The 16,280-nt window shown below is 41.6% G+C and overlaps 1 pseudogene; it reads left to right on the top strand.

The window, feature by feature from the left end:
• Positions 1-1,913: 1,913 nt before the first annotated feature.
• Positions 1,914-15,705, top strand: LOC111178342 (NADH-cytochrome b5 reductase 3 pseudogene; annotated as a pseudogene).
• Positions 15,706-16,280: the final 575 nt, after the last annotated feature.

The following is a 16,280-nucleotide window of genomic DNA, read 5'->3' as shown; positions in this document are numbered from 1 at the left end:
CTAGCTGCCACCATCTCTCATCTGAAGGACCACAAACATCTCTTAAGTTGTCACTCTGTATTCAATCCAGTCTCCAATTAATTCTACAAAGTGAGCTTTTAAAAATTCAAATGTGTTCCACTCACCCCCATGCTTAAAATACTCCAAGTGCCTTCTCCCGGGAAATCCTTGGATGAGAATCTGCCTAAGCTATGTGTGATCAGATTTCTGCAGCTCGGTTCACTGCTCACTGAGGCTTCCGCATGTGCCCTGACTCCACCAACCCTGCTGGAGGATTCCTGGAGACTTGAAGAGTTACTGGCAGCTTACTTCATATGGAGCAAGTGCTGGGTATGGTACGTGGTGCGTGAGAGGCGCATTCGAATCTGGAATTCTGGGGTTTAGGTCTGGCTCCCACCATTAACCACCTGTGTTACCCGAAACCAGCGGACCCCAAACTTTTTGGCACCAGGGACCGGTTTTGTGGAAGACAATTTTTCCACTTGCGGGGGGAGGGGGGAATGGTTCAGGCGGTAATGCGAGCGATGGGGAGCCGCGCAGATGAAGCTTCACTCACTCGCCTCTCACCTCCTGCTGTGTGTGTGTGGAGGGATGTTTGAGGACCCCTGCCCTAAACAGTTCACAGTTTACTCATAAGAGTTGAGGGGCAAAAAAAAAAAAAGAGTTGAGGGGCAGACTAAACAATCTCTAGGGTGTCTTCTGGAAGGAAACAGCAGAGATAACAGAAAAAAAGAGAATCAAGTGGGGAAGGTCAGTCCAGCTGCCTACCTTGTGGGTGTTTGAGTGAATGTCTTGCCTCACCTGCCACTCAAGGCTGTTTGCATTATTTTCTTCACCTGTTAAGTTCGGATAATACCTTCCTCATAAAGACTATGCCGAAAGTGAACTAAGGTAATGCTGGGCCTGACACAAGTGGTGGACTTAGTAAGGTATTGTGATTTTTTTTTTTAATCAAGCTGAGTCTTAAGGAACAGGTGGGAGTGATATGAGTGGAGACTGAAACATGAAAGAACAGTATTTCAGGTAAGGCAAAGGGTACAGAAAAATGAAAGAAAAGCCCGAGAACAAATCTGGTTGCTTTGCAGGGCTCATGAAATGGAATGAGCAGAGGTTCTTGGTTGAGTTCAGATCCATTCCACTATACCAGGCATTGCACTGGGTCCTGAAGATTCCAAAAACAAGACCCAGTTCCTGATGTTACTGAACCACGTTTGTTTGTCGGAAGCTCAGCAAGCCAAATGCTGAGGCACCAAAGTGTGCAGCAGAGAAAGGGTTTATTCACAAGGCAGCCAAGCAAGAAGATGGGAGAATAAATCTCAAATCTGCCTCCTCAAAGGGGAGGAGCTTGGGATATTTCAGAAATAAAGAAGGAGTGTGGTCTTAGGCATGGGGAAAGGTGAGACAATCAGGTCCCGCACAGGAGTATCTGAATTACATGCTTCTTCATGGCCTGCATGTTCAAAAATGGAGGCACTTGGCATGATCTGAGGGTACGGTTGTTGGCCCTCTGACTTCAAAAGGTTATTTATGGAACACTTGCACAGACTCAGTTTTAGGGTCAGTGGTCCCAACCAGCCTTAGCCAGCTGGAGCTCAAACTAAACTCAGCTGACCCCAAGTTCCTGGAAAACAACTTGGGCAAACATCTTACTGTTTAGGCTATGGGAATCTTGGAGGGTATGCAATTTGCAACAAAATAATTAAGGCTTGCTCAGTGAAGACAGGCTACAAGCAGAGGGGGGTTTTAGCAAGCTGTTAAGACAAGCTCAAGAATTTCTGTTAGTTACCAGTTTCTGTTAATCCTATGGGGCATGGTTTCCTTGTCCTCTGGATGCTCACAGTTTAGTGGAGGAGATAGATAAGCAACCACTCAGTATGATTCATGCTCTTCTAAAAGTGATCAAGAGAAGAACCATGAAACCCAGCCTGAAGAAACCGAAAATAAAAGAAGAAGCTACAAGTAGCAGGTAAGTTACAGGAACCAAGGAGAAAGTGGCACATTCAGGCAGTAATAAGTATATGCTGTGTGACTGGGGAATAAGAAAAGATGGGCCTTATGCAAAAACTTCTGCCCAAAATAAATAGTGTGTTTTTGAGGTATGTAAGCAGATTTTTATTTGAGAAGAATCACTCCAGGGCAGGGTTTCTCAACCTCAGCACTACTGATATTTGGGGCCAGAAAATTCTTTGTCATGGTGGGTAGGGTTGCTGTCCTGTGCACTGTAGGATGTTCAGCAACATCTCTGTCCTCTAACTACTAGATGCCAGTAGCAACCCTCCACTCTTCCCCCTCAACTCCCCAGTCCACCTGGTCCACTTATGACAACCAAAAATGTCTTTAGATATTGCCAAATATGCCTTGGGGGACAAAAATCATCCCCTTTGAGAACCACTAATATAGGGATAATGTGGAAGATGGATCGGAGGGCAAGGAGATTAATCATATAACATTGTAGAACTTCAAACTGCAAGTGATGAGACCAACATCTAAGGCAGTGGACCAGGGAGGGATACTGAGTAGTTGTCAAAAACCTGAGGAGATGGAATAGACAGTGGGTGATGACTGCTTAGATCTGGGTGCTGAGGCAGAGGAAGGAATTTCACATGATTCCCAAATTCTCTAAATTAGTCGACGAGTTGACCAAGGATGCCACCAACTAAATTGGGCGAGGAATTCAATTTTATGTTTGAAAATAGAAAAGCTTTAAAAGGTTACTCTATAGGGAATATACAGGAGAGAGAGAGAGAACAGTGTAAAAGGAGGAATAACCATATCTCCTTCTAACGTGTCATGTGTAGCAAGAAACCTACAATCTGCTACAAATATTCATCCAAACTGAACCAAACTAAATGTAATGAAGTAGAAGCCTCTTATTAGGAAATTCTCTTAAAAAAAAAAATCATCCAGCCAGCAATCATACATACATAGGTTTCACACATAAATTTTCATCAAAAGAACATCTGCTCACCAGTCTTTCTCTGCAAAAGCTGTTTCCTAGATTACAATGGGAAAATATATTAGATTCAAACACTGAGGTTTGCCTTTAAAAGGTTACACCAGAGGGCTTCCCTGGTGGCGCAGTGGTTAAGAATCTGCCTGCCAATGCAAGGGACATGGGTTCGAACCCTGGCCTGGGAAGATCCCACGTGCCGCGGAGCAACTAAGCCCGTGCGCCACAACTACTGAGCCTGAGTTCTAAAGCCCGCAAGCCACAACTACTGAGCCCACGTGCCACAACTACTGAGCCCACGTGCCACAACTACGGAGCCTGCATGCCTAGAGCCCGTGCTCCACAGCGAGAAGCCACGACAATAAGAAGCCCGCGCACCACAACGAAGAGTAGCCCCCACTCACCACAACTAAAGAAAGCTTGTACACAGCAACGAAGACCCAACACAGCCAAAAATAAAATAAAAATAAAAATAAAAAAAACGGTTATACCGGAGACTTCCCTGGTGGTGCAGTGGGTAAGGCTCCATGCTCCCAATGCAGGAGGCCCAGGTTCGATCCCTGGTCAGGGAACTAGATCCCACACGCCACAACTAAGAAGCCCCCATGCCGCAACTAAGAATCAGCACAGCCAAAATAAAATAATAAATAAATATTTTTTCAAAAAGGTTATACCGAACAAAACTAAACTAAAATACCATTGTACAAATCATAAAATTCTGGAAACTAGAAAAGAGAGGCAAAATCACCTCAAATTTTCTTGCAGTTATTTTTTCACTAGGGATATTTTTAATACAAGCATAATCATGGTGGACATGTAATTTTGTAAATGTTTCCTTAAACTTATTTTAATTTATAAGCATTTTACTTATAAATGCTTACTACAGAAGTTTCATAACTAATGACTTTCTCCATGCAAATAACCTAAATAATAATTAAATATATAATATTTAGATAATACCTTAGGAGGGATTCACAGAAATGTAATTATTGAGTCAAATAGACTGCATAGTTTTAGATTCTCGATTCACAGATTCATAATGGCAAGTCACTTTCCAAGAAATTTCCATGAATTTACACTGCCCTAAAAAATGTACACAATGTTAGGTTTTGTAACAATGGACATTTTAACATTTTAAATGGTTTATAACTTTAATGTTTTAAAAATATACCTTGTTGGGCTTCACTGGCGGCGCAGTCGTTGAGAGTCCACCTGCCGATGCAGGGGACACGGGTTCGTGCCCGGGTCCGGGAAGATCCCACATGCCGCGGAGCGGCTGGGCCCGTGAGCCATGGCCACTGAGCCTGCGTGTCCGGAGCCTGTGCTCCGCAATGGGCGAGGCCACAACAGTGAGAGGCCCGCGTACCGCAGAAAATATATATATATACCTTGTTGCTTTAATTTTGAATTTCCATGATTGTTAAAGAGATTAATAATTTTCCCTATGCTTTCTCACTAGTTTCTGTTTTTCGTGTTTCTTTTAATTTACCAATGTGTGTGCTGGTGTGGGTAGGGGAAATACAGTCTGTTTTTGTTCTTTGTCCACTATAGTATCTTCTATCAATTTGTAATAATAGGGTCTTCAATTAAAATAGCAATAGTTTTTCTGTCATGCTTTTGATATGTATTTTTTCAGCATACTATTTGCTCTTTAAAAAACTATGCTTGTAAAAGTTTTCCGTTTTCTTGTAGTCAAGCATGTTGAATTGCTGTGGGTTTTGGGTTTGTTGTCTGTCTGTTCGCATTGTGATATCATCTGTGATTCTTTAGGAAATTATCCTCTCTTTTTAGGTTAAATAAATGAATACAACAAATATTTGGTGAGTACCACTATGTACCAGGCAGTATTCTGTCCTGCAAATACAGCAGTGAAATAATACAGAAGAGGTTCCTAGTTGGGGAGCATAGTTGAAAACAAGTAAATGAATAAATAATTAAAATAATGTCAATAGTGATACATGCTGAGAAAAAAACAAGATTTAAGGGATAGAAAGTAAAGGGAAATGGCATGTGTTCATTCTATATTACTCTAGGTTTTATATAGCTAAATACTTTAAATACCCAATATTTAAACCATCTAAAATTTCAGTGGATGCTCTGAAGTGTCTAAAGTACTATTTTTTTTACAATCAAGACTGTCTTTTATGTTGAAAATATAGTATTCAATAAATGTATGCCCTTCATTTAACAATCCCTCTCCCTCATCCCACCCTCCAAAAAAAGGAAAAGTAAAATTAAATGTTAAATCTTTTACCTCGAAACTAAACTTAGATGGTAACTGGACAGATCTTCTACATGACCTCTGATGCACTGAGTTAGGCTCCATCTATGATGGTGAAATGATTACACTTTAAGAGATCCTTTTCCACTGCTTAGTACCATGAATACAGCAGACCACTGAAAATACTTACTCATAAGGATAGACTGAAAGGAAGAAAAAGAGTCTGATTAAATGTAATAGGAAGGAAACTATATAATTTTTTACTTAGAAGGAACCATGCATGACATGTAGTAGAAGATAAATAGATATTTACTAAAAGTATAATTCAACGAAAGAAAAAAGATGAAAGCAAATGAATCATATTTATGCTTATGAATGTGCACTTTATTTATTTATTTGGCTGTCCTGGGTCTTAGTTGCAGGATGTGGGATCTTTTTAGTTGTGGCATTGGGATCTAGTTCCCTGACCAGGGATCGAACCCTGGCCTCCTGCATCAGGAGCACAGAGTCTTAACCACTGGACCACCAGGGAAGTCCCTGAATGCACACTTTAAAACCTTTTCAGACTAAAATTACTGAGGGGGTACTGTCTAGAATAGAACTTTGATGTCTCGAGGCATCACACATTTGATACGGTATTGATTCTGCCCTCAAATTATTGCTTGAGATAAACCTTGATCTGATTTGAACTGTCTCAGCCCACTCCTGTAAGACATGAGATCCTTCTTCCTCAGATACTTCGACTCTCATAAGATGATAACTCTGCCCTCAGCCCAACTGTCCCATGGCCTAGTCGTAAATTTGACTTTGGAGTAAATGTGAACCTAAGTTTGAACTTCACCTCAGCTCTGCCACTTCCTAGCTGTGTGCCCCAGGCAAGTTCCTAAAATAATCCTCAGTTTCCTCACATGTAAAATTGGAATAATATTACCCAGCCCATTTACCTCAATAAATGATTATGAAGGTTAGGTAAGAAGGTGTATACAAACACTATTCCAACCACATTACAGTGCGTGGATGGCACGTAATTAGCTAGTTACTAGCTGAGGAGCATGTATTAGTATAATTCCATCAAGAAACAAGTACGACAGTGTCCATCAGCAGATGAATGGATAAAGAAGATGTGGTATACATATACAATGAAATATTACTCAGCCATTCTTAATGGTTTAGGTGAATGTTGTGTCCTTCAGGCCTCCCATGGAACATAATGCTCTGGTGGGTCTTCCATAACATTTCCCTTCTAGTACGCCCCTCCAACTTCTTAATCCTTCCTCTGCCTCCTGCCAGGGCAACTCAGGCTTCTCCACTTCACTCAGGCTTGGCCATCACTTTCTCCAGGCTTCTAACAGCATCCCATAGTGACTTTGTCTCAACCTCTAAGGTCCCTGCTAAAGTAAATCCTCTGTCTTGAAAAAGGACCCTTAGGTCTGAGCTCCAGAAATATTTACCTTCTCTCTCTTTTTTTAAATTGGAGTATAGTTGATTTACGCTGCTGTGTCAGTTTCTGCTGTACAGCAAAGTGAATCAGCCATACGTATACATATAACCCCTCTTTTTTGGATTTCCTTCCCATTTAGGTCACCACAGAGCATGGAGTGGAGTTCCCTGTGCTATACAGTAGGTTCTCATTAGTTATCTGTTTTATACATAGTAGTGTATGTATGTCAATCCCAACCTCCCAATTCATCCCATCCCCTTTTCCCCCCTTGGTGTCCATATGTTTGTTCTCTACATCTGTGTCTCTATTTCTGCTTTGCAAATAAGATCATCTATGCCATTTTTCTAGATTCCATATATGTGTGTTAATATACTATATTTGTTTTTCTCTGACTTACTTCACTCTGTATGACAGTCTCTAGGTCCACCCATATCTCTGCAAATGACACAATTTCATTCCTTTTTATGGCTGAGTATATACTTCTCTTAAGCAAGGTTACTTATCCCTTATGTAACTGATTATGTTTCTCCCTTTGATTGTTAGGAAGCTCAGAATCAAATATTAGTCATATATGTATAATATATAGGAACTTATAACACATACTTCATATACTATCCTCACAACAGCTTCATCTTTGCTTTCACTTATTTTCACTTCACACTGACTCTTCCACTTGTATTTATTCACTACACTATCTGCTCAGCACTGTGCTAGGTACATATATATCATCTCATTTAATCTTGGCTTCCCCTCTTGTGGGATCTTGGGCAAGACACTGAATTTCTATAAGCTTTGACTTCTTCATCTGTAAGTGAAGATAACCATAATGTCCACTTCATAGGGTTGTCACGAGGATTAATAATGATAGTTAACATCACTAGTTATTAGAAGATTCTCAGATGTTTTTGCCTAAAAAATTAAAATATCTCATATAATTATTTTATAAGATGTTAATGTAGTAATGTCTGAAAAGATAAACATCAGTTTATCATAAAAACACTCAATATACAGAGCAGAATAAGTATTACTAATCTTATTTATTATGGCTTTAACCTAATTGAAGATTTCTGTGGTTCCTGTAATTAACAGCACTATAACAGAATCAATAAAGCTAAGCTATAATGAATGTTAACACAGAAGGGCTCATTTATGGATTTTTTAAAATACAGGACAAATGAGATGATGGCCACCTCAGAAGGCAGTGAGCCCAAGGATACTTTACTACAAAATTTATTCAGTTTTACAGGAATATCAGATTGCTTTAGACTGACTTACTAGCTATAATAATGAGGCTTATTCTACCCCAGGGACTTAGTATACTGCATTAATAATGAATACACTTTGAAGAAATGCTATTCTAACAGCTAAGCTTAGTGCCCTGGAAAGACCACTGGAACAGAAAGCAGGAAACTTGAAAGCAAGTAAGCTCTACAACAGACTACAGAGCATAAGGCAGTCTATTTAACCTCTCTGAACTCACATTTCGCCTGGGTTAGATCACATGATCTTCTGCTGCCTACCAGCCTCAAAATGCTATGCATATTTATTTCTTAACCTCACAGTAGCCATACAAAGTTTACTGGCCAAGAAATCAGATTTGCATTTGAAGTGCCAAGCCTGAATTATATGCCCAAAAGCAATAGGAAGATAAATTACAGCTTAACAAGAATTAGATTTGATTCCTTCCTAATTTCTAATTTTCCGTTTCTTTGGTACGAGAATGATATCTAGGAATCTTATAATCTCAGAGGTCTATGCTACCCAACAATTCAACTCAATTCGGCAAATAGTTAATCAGTACTAATATTTGCCAAGCACATACTAAGTTCTCAAGTTTCTGAGAATATGATGCAGGACACATATGATCAGTAACAATCAACTGAACAGCCATGTGCATTAAGGTACTATATGTACTCACGCTCAGGCCACTGAGCGTGGCCGCCTCTGTCCAAGGGCGGCACGCTTCCTGCCCTCAGGGACTGTAGTATGTAGTGAAAAAGGAAAGACATCCGTCAAAAAATAAGTGATCAAGTGTCAAATTTGCTGATACAGGTAGGAAATGTCATAAGATTTCAGAGACAGGACACATCACTGAAAATCCTGGTAGGCTTCCTGGAAGATGAAATGTGAGCAAAACCTTGAAGGATACTGAAAAACAGAGAAGTGTTAGGCCTATTTAATGGGTACCTATAGCCTTCTCAGAATTGTTAAGATTAGATTTAATTTTATGTGTGAAATGTGTTTGTGTTGTCTTCACTCAATTTTAGGTACCATGACAGCAGAAACCAGGTATCATATTTTTATTTGATTCAGCACAACAGATATTTATGGAGTGCCTACTATGTGTCAGGTACTGTAAGTTTGGAAGGGAGGAAAAGTCAAAGAAGAAAAGAGAAAGGAATTGGAGAGATAAATCAGAAGTCTGCCTCTCAAAGATCTGGGTAAACTAGGTTTGAACCCCCAGCCTTTACCTGGCCTGTAGAAGTATAGAGCCCTTTCAAGAGCTGGGTAACTTCCACCGCCCCACGTCTAATGTGTTCTGCAGTGTTGAAACGAAACTTGGCCTCTTCCTGGTTTTCCCATCAAAGGTACTCCTACAAAGCTGCCTGGGTTTAGTAGCAATCGCTGGAGATGTAGGTAATTGTGGGGAGGAATCACAGCTTTGCTGCGCTGATGGCTGCTCTCTTCCCTTTCCCTCTGCCTTCTCTCCTCTCTTTTCCTCACTCACTCCATCCCAGATTGTCCCCACGCATCTCAAATTCTCCCTGTCTTAACACAGTAAGTCGCCCCTCCTCCAACAGCCAGGTCCTTGGGTCTCAGCTTTGTGCCTCCAGCACTCCCCAGCCTATTCCATTACACCGAATTTTCCAAACCTAGATGCTTCCATCCCCAAGAGGAATTCTGGCACCAGCTATTAAGAGACAGTGAAAGTTTCTCCACCTTGTTACGAAGAGCTAAGTGCACTGGAGACTCTAAGAGAAACCTGAAGTACTATGGAGGGACAGAAGGAGGACGGAGTGCAGGAGACAGGTCAGGAAAGGTTTCTTGGCCCCTTCTAAGTGGTCTCTCTCTCTCTTCCAAATTCGTGCAATATTGATTGCCTGCATCACTCCTTGGACTCTTGCCCTCTGTTGCCTTCTATGGTTATTTTTCTTTCTATCTGTCTGTGTGCTTTGTCTCCCGGACCAGATTTTTTGCAACTTCAACACAGCAGCTTTTCCTGTTCCTCCCCAGAACTCTAATGGGTATAATAGACCTCACTGGTGGGTCTGTTGAGTCTCAACCTGCGGGAGCTGTATGATTTGCCTCGTTTGACACTACCGTCCCTAAATTACCCCCCAAAAGGCCACCTGGTAGGAGGTTTTTTTTCTTTAATTAAAATAAACTCTAAGAATATATTGATTATTTAACCAATTTGCTTGAGTTGTCTGGAGATGCTCATTCATGTTACACCAACCAGCAGCTGAAAAGGACTAACGTGTATTGAAGTACCCCTAGGGACCAGCCATCTGCTTCAATTCCCACAATCATCTTTTGAGGTAAGATTAGGGAATTTACCAAAAGTCACACCACTACAGAGCAGGAACTAGAATTCTAACCCAGGAATACCTAGCTTCAAAGTGCCCATTCTTTCCACTACCCCCATCCCTAAAATAATAATGCTCCTTTAGAGACATCTCTAAAAATAAATAACGTTTCTGTATTAAAAAGAGGAGTGGTTATTCACTATGATATAAACTAAACAAGACCACCCCAATAGTTAGGGTCCTGGAGTAGTAGAAAGAAGTTGACTCCACGAGCTTGAACAGGTGGTTTCACCTTTCTGAGCTTCAGGTTACTTAACTGCACACACACAGTCTCACGGAGTTGATGTCGATGTCAACATTAAATTAAATTCTATATCTATATAATTAATTATATATAATTAATAATGTAATTAATTATATATATATATAATACCTGGTAAGCAGTGTTAAGTGGGACTGCTTTTCCTTCTACAGAATGTAAAATGGGAGTTGACACAGAGGTCTGACATTCAGCTTAGTTGGACATGTGCTTTTTTCACTGGGTTAACACACTATTTGGGAGGGGCATTAGCTGAATCACACAAGAGCATATTAATCACTAACTCGACGTCAGCCGACAGCAACCGCAGTTCTTGGAAGTAAATTCACACTGCTGTCAACATCCTTCGAAGTCCTTCTCCACATTAACTACCGCTGCCTCCTAAACAAGGTACTTTCAGATAATTGCTATCGGCTCAAGTAGGTGGTAAGAGGGTTTAACGTATGAGCACTGTAAAATGGGAGGAAGTTTTGGGAGGCTGGTGTGGGGAGATGGGACCACTCTTCCCAGGCCCTCAACTATACCAAGTGCAGCTGGCTTGTGTTTCTAAGAGCACAGACTCAGCACTGAATTAGAGCTAGGTTTTAGTTCTACCCATTCCTAGTTATGTGACTTAGAGTTTTAAATTTCATTTTTCTCATCTGTAAAGTGGGGATGATAATAATTTCTATTTTCCGAGGCTGTTGTGAAGATTAAGTTAAATAATGATTTTAAAGCACTTAGTACAATATCTGGCACATTATAAGCCCTTAAAAAGTTAGTTATATTTTTATTATTAACAGGGAACATAGCCTTGAAGTTCTAAGATGCAGGGCAATTAAAAAAAAAGGAAAGAAAAGAAAGGCTCCCTGTTGCTGAAGGATCAGGTTCAATGGCACAGTCAGGCACACAAAGTCTACCATATCTGGCCCCAAGCCTCTGCTTTACACTATGGTTACCTATACACACTCTGCGAAAACCTCCTTAACTTCCAGAGGCAAGCAGAATTCCTCCTTTAGTTTCCCAGAGTACTTTGCATATACTTTTGTACTTTCCCTTATCACAATATATTCTATGTGTTTGCATATCTGTCTCCACTCTACCCTACCCCATCCCAGTCTGTGAGTTTACGGACAATGGAAACCATACACCATCTTTGTATTTGCAGCCATTAGCCACTCTGTAAGTCTTGGTTGGATGGACGATGGATGGATAGATGGGTGGATAAGGAACATGGGACAACAGTGGCTTTGTAAAAGAATTGGGACAAGGTACCCAGGGAACAGGGCAAGACAGTCTTTGCTTCATAAATGTTCCTAAGCCTGGGTCTGAGCAGAAGTCTAGAGGACATGACATTGGCAGAATTGTTTGCCTGATGAGGTGGTTGGGCAATCTATGCCTTCTAGGGGAAGCATGAGTGCATGGTGACTGCTGTCAAGACCAGTATCAGGCAGAACACCTTATCTACCAGGGAGCCAAGGCAGGACGATGCCTCTAAATTTTCCAGCAGCCTTCAAGGTTAACATGGTTAAGCAATTAGGAGTAACAAGTTTTTCCAGGTGCGGTGAATTGCCAGCAGGGCAGACAGACTTGTGGACAGAGACCAACTGCCCTGTGATTATGTTCACTGTAAACAATGATACACAAGATCTAGAGATAGTAAGGGGGTATGCAGTGTGATTCCCACAGAGGACAGACCATCTGAAGATAACGTTTCAAAGTACCTAGAATATAAATTATTTTAGAACATAAGGCAATAGAAAGGGAGATTTATATCTTGACTTTTCAGGAATCATTCTATTTTCATTTTATTTTATGCTTTTGTTAAAGGCAACTGAAGTGATAATATTTCGTGATTGATCATTTATTCTGTACTTCATACTTTTTTTAAAAAATGATGTACTGGAGTCAGCTCCCACTGGCTCATGAGAGCATACTGTGTACATTTCTTCTCATCTACACCTTAGATGACTTCACAATGGTATCTTTAAATCAGCCAGGAGTATTTACACCATGGAAATAGGCAAACACTACAAATCAGGGTTTCCCACTCCCACCTTCTCTAAGAGCTGATTCTTTGTTTTTGGCTGCATCGCACAACATGTGGGATCTTAGTTCCCCGACCAGGGGAACAACATGTGGGAACCTGTGCCCCCTGCATTGGGAGCGTGGAGTCATAACCAGTGGACTGCCAGGGAAGTCCCCTAAGAGCTGATTTTTAAACCTTTACCAGCACACCACTGGCTTTACAATGAATGATCCCAATTAATACTCCCAACACATCTATTTTATAGATGGGAAACTGAAGTTTAGAGAGGTTAAATAATGAAAAACTTATTACAAACTTTTTGGTGGCAAAAGCAGGATTAAAACTGACACCATCTGCCTCCAAAGTTGATGCAGTTAACCATGATGGAGGGAACACTTACCAACTCATTCTGTAAGGCTAGCATTACACTGATACCAAAGGCAATAAAGACATCACAAGAAAAGAAAATTACAGGTCAATATCCTTTCTAGATGCAAAAATCCTGAACAAAATAGTAGCAAACCAAATCCAACAGCATATTAAAGGGATTATACACCATGATCAGGTGGGATTTATCTCAGGAATGCAAGAGTGGTTCAACATAAGGAAATTAATCAATGTAGTAAACCACATTAATAGAACAAATGTAAACAAAAATTATCATCTCAGTTGTCACAGAAAACGCATTTGACAACATCCAACAACCTTTCATAATACAAACATTCAGAAAACTAGGAATAAAAGGGAACTTCTCCAACAAGATAAAGGTCATTTATGAAAAACCCACAGCTAATGTCATAAGAGTAAAAGACTGAAAGCTTTCCCCCTAAGAGTAGGAACAAGACAAGGATGCCTACTTGCATCACTGCTATTTAACACTAGTTGAATAGTGCTATTCAACACTAGTTCTAGCTAGAGGAAGTAGGTAAGAAAAATAAATAAATGGGAAACAAATTGGAGAGAAAGAAGTAAAATATCTCTGTTCATAGATGTCATGATTCTACATACAGACAATTCCAAAGAATCCACAAGAAAGCTACTAGAGCTAATAAAAAAATTCAGCAGGGTTGCAGGTCACAAAATCAACACACAAAAATCAGTTGTGTTTCAATACACCAGCAATGAACAATTCAAAAAGGAAATAAAGAAAGCAATTCCACTAGTATTCAAATAGCATCAAAATGTATAAAATACCCAAGAATAAATTTAACCAAGGAGGTGAAATATTGTACACTGAAAACTCTAAAACATCTGTGAAAGAAATTAAGGAAGACCTAACTAAATGGAATAACATCCATGTTAATGGATTAGAAGACTTCAAATTGTTAAGATGGTAATACTACCCAAAGTGATTTACAGATTCAACACAATCTCTATCAATACTCCAGCAACTTTTTTTCAGAAATGAAAAAAACCCATCCTCAAATTCATATGGGATTGCAAGAGGCTCCAAATAGCCAAAATAATCTTAAAAAGGAAGATCAAAGTTGGAGGACCCACAACTGATTTCAAAACTTACTACAAAGCTACAGTAATCTAAACAGTGTGACACTGGCATAAGGATAGACATATAGACCAATGAAACAGAATTGAGAGTCCAGAAATTAAACCCATACATCTATGGCCAATTGATTTTCCAGAGGAGTACTATTTTCATTCAATGGGGAAATATTAGTCTCTTCAACAAATGGTTCTGGAACAACTGGATTTCCACATGCAAAAGAATGAAGTTGGTGCCTTATCTCACGTCATATACAAATATTAGCTCAAAATGGAACCATAAAACTCTTGAAAGAAAGCATAGGGGTAAATCTTGGTGACGTTTGGTTTAGCAATGGATTCTTAGATATGACACCAAAGCATGAACAATTACAAAAAAAAAAAGATAAGGACTTCCCTGGTGGCACAGTGTTTAGGAGTCTGCCTGCCAATGCAGCAGACACAGGTTCAAGCCCTGGTCCAGGAAGATCTCATATGCCACAGAGCAACTAAGCCTGTGCGCCACAACTACTGAGCCTGAGCTCTAGAGCCCGTGAGCCACAACTACTGAGCCCACATGCAGCAACTACCGAAGCCCATGCGCCTAGAGCCCATGCTCTGCAACAAGAGAAGCCACTGCAATGAAAAGCCTGCGCACCACAATGAGGAGTGGCCCCCGCTCGCCACAACTAGAGACAGCAACAAAGACCCAAAACAGCCAAAATATATATATATATAAACTGGGTTTCATCAAAATTGAAAACTTTTGTGCATCAAAAGATATTAATAAGAAAGTGAAAAGAGGCAGCCCAACTTTCTTGGCTGGGGCAGCAGCCACCACCACAGGGCCCAGCTGAGCACACTGGGCCACACGGTGCTCTCCCCAGCTTGGTTCCTCTATAGCCCTGCTATCCAGCACTGGGCCCCAGCCATTACCTTTGAAAACCTGGACATCAAGTTCTCACTGTGGCTTATCGATGAGAAGATCATCAGCCATAACACCCAGTGGTTCTACTTACAGCCCCATTACATCTTGGGCCTCCTCATAGGCCATCACATCTACTTTTCAGCTCAAATCCACCAAAACCTTACCATTGAGCCCTACACCATCTCCAGCCATGATGAAAGGGCTTTAGTGGACCTGGTCATCAAGGTTTACTTCAAAGACACCCAGCCCAAGTTTCCCACTGGAAGTAAAGATGTTCCCATACCTGGAAAACAAGAAGATTGGAGACATCATTGAGTTCCAGGGCCCAACCTGGCTGCTAGTCTACCAGGGCCAAGGAAAGTTTGCCATCTGTCCAGACAAGAAATCCAACCCCATCAAGAAGTGAACTCTGTACACATGATCACAGGAGGAACAAGCATCACTTGGATGCTACAGGTGATCCGTGCCATCATGAGGGACTTGGATGACACCATGTGCCAACTGCTCTTTGCCAATCAGACCAAGAAGGACATTTTGCTGCAGCCGGAGCTGCAGAAACAAACATTCCACTTGCTTCAAGCTCTGGTACATTGTAGACAAAGCCCCTGAAGCCTGGGACTACAGCTTGGGCTTTGTGAACAAGGAGATGATCCAGGACCACATTCCACCCTGGAGGAGGAGCGTCTGGTACTCCTGCTCCGAGCCAGTATGCCTGCCTGCCCAACCTGGACCACATGGGTCACTTCAAGGAGCGCTGCTTCCCCTTCTGATGGCTGGGCACTGGCAGCATCACACCCTGAACACTCACCATGCCTTGTCCTCAACTAGTCCTCCTCTGCCAATGTTATTTAATGCTGTGGCCCCAGGTTCAGTCTGGCCTGCCTATGCCCTGGGTGGTCACCCAGCTGGGCTGACCTGAGGGGTCCCCTTGGAAGCAGAGCTCTGTTTCAGGTGGGCCACAGCTGGCAAACTTCAGGGCAAGTTCCTGTCTGGTTCTCACTCAGCCCTGTCCCTGTCCTCAGGACTCTTTGTCTCTCCCTTCTTGCCCTCTTCTCCTATTACAGGGATGAGGCTGCCATCACCATGCCCCACCCAACCCTCCCTGCATGGGTCCACAGTCTGGAAATAAACATAAAAGTAGGGGCAGCCCAGAGCTGCAGGTGCCGGGACTGCCCCCAGCCACGGTCCTTGGACCTCTGCCTGCCACCCCTCACTATCTGCCTCAGAGCCACGACTAGGTCTCAGCAGCATCTCATACCACGTGAGACAGGGGATACCAAAAATTCCTGGCGGGGAGTGAGGAGGGGTGCTGGGGGTGAAAGGCTGCCTCCCACCCAAGGGCCCAAGCAGGCCCCAGCCAGCCAGGAGCTTGGCTCTTCTTGTGGCTGGAGTGGGAAGAAGGTGTTG

The sequence above is a fragment of the Delphinapterus leucas genome, chromosome 1 (genome assembly GCF_059928025.1).
Source record: "Delphinapterus leucas isolate spDelLeu-1000000601 "Yukka" chromosome 1, BTC_Dleu_Yukka2, whole genome shotgun sequence".
NCBI classification, from domain to species: domain Eukaryota; kingdom Metazoa; phylum Chordata; class Mammalia; order Artiodactyla; family Monodontidae; genus Delphinapterus; species Delphinapterus leucas.
This window is presented reverse-complemented; position numbering and strand designations above follow the sequence as displayed.